General features: G+C 37.6%; 1 long non-coding RNA gene across 1 annotated transcript; it reads right to left on the bottom strand.

Moving 5' to 3' along the window:
• LOC124890226 lies at window positions 1-1,016 on the bottom strand. Its single transcript, XR_007049020.1, has 3 exons — window positions 912-1,016; window positions 306-459; window positions 1-41 (listed from the first exon to the last, which is right to left on the bottom strand). It is a non-coding gene; the product is annotated as an uncharacterized LOC124890226 (long non-coding RNA).

Genomic DNA, 1,016 nt, shown 5'->3' with positions numbered 1-1,016 from the left:
GGATTGAATGTTGGCATCTAGGTTCTTAATCTTTGTTGTTCCTGCAATACATTGGAAGTATGATTAGAATCCTTGTGTCCGTGTCAACAAACAATTCAAAATACCTCACCTTTTTTAGAACATGTTCAAGCTTAAATGACATATTGCTGTTAACAAACGAACATCATCAACAGAAAATTGGTCCGATGTCCAAGAATCTAACAAGTAAAATAATATCTCGAGGGGAGGAATTCAATTAGCTGAGATATTGTAATTTGGTTTGCATACACTTTTGTGAATGTTAGAAGGCATATATCATATCATACCAGGTATCGGAACCACGTCCTCTCCCTGATGCAGAAGCCATGCTAAAGCTAGTTGAGGAGGCGTACAACCATGCTTTGCTGCTAAGTTAGCAAATCTTGTGTAAAGAACTTTGTTCTTCTCCAAATTTTCTCCACTGAACCTTGGATGAGAACCCTAACAAAACAGAACGATTTAAAAAAATTAACCGAATTCCCATTATTTCAATTCATGTTTACCAAGAGCCGTTGCACATAACATAAATTCTACGCACAAAGAATGAAGTGAGACTAGGTGAGATTTTAGTGTCTACACAAACACGTAGACGTAATAATTTACCACACAAAACTACAATAAGTGGTAGAATGAAGGAGTTCTAGGGAAGTACTATGCTATATGAAGATACATAACAAAGTGAAGAACAAGTTATAATTAAGAGACCAACAATGTTATATGAGAACTAAGTCGTCTTGGACTAAGCCAGAATGATGAAGATGTATTTTGCACGATGTATTATAGTTTTACCAAACAAGGGAAAGAGAATGATGATAACTTCAATCACGGGATATAAAATCCCAGAGAAACTGCGCTATAGATAGCATATACTAGCAACTACTGCAATTCCTTACCATCAGACTTTCCGCCGGCAAGCTTTCTGTGACTGCCTTCCCACCAAAGAACCCGTGCCCAAGGGGGCTGTATGCGACAATCCCAATGCCCAATTCTCTGTATTA

This window comes from Capsicum annuum, unplaced genomic scaffold (assembly GCF_002878395.1).
Source record: "Capsicum annuum cultivar UCD-10X-F1 unplaced genomic scaffold, UCD10Xv1.1 ctg14498, whole genome shotgun sequence".
In the NCBI taxonomy this organism is placed as follows: domain Eukaryota; kingdom Viridiplantae; phylum Streptophyta; class Magnoliopsida; order Solanales; family Solanaceae; genus Capsicum; species Capsicum annuum.
Note: the sequence above shows the minus strand (reverse complement) of the source record. Positions and strands in the feature narration are given on the sequence as shown.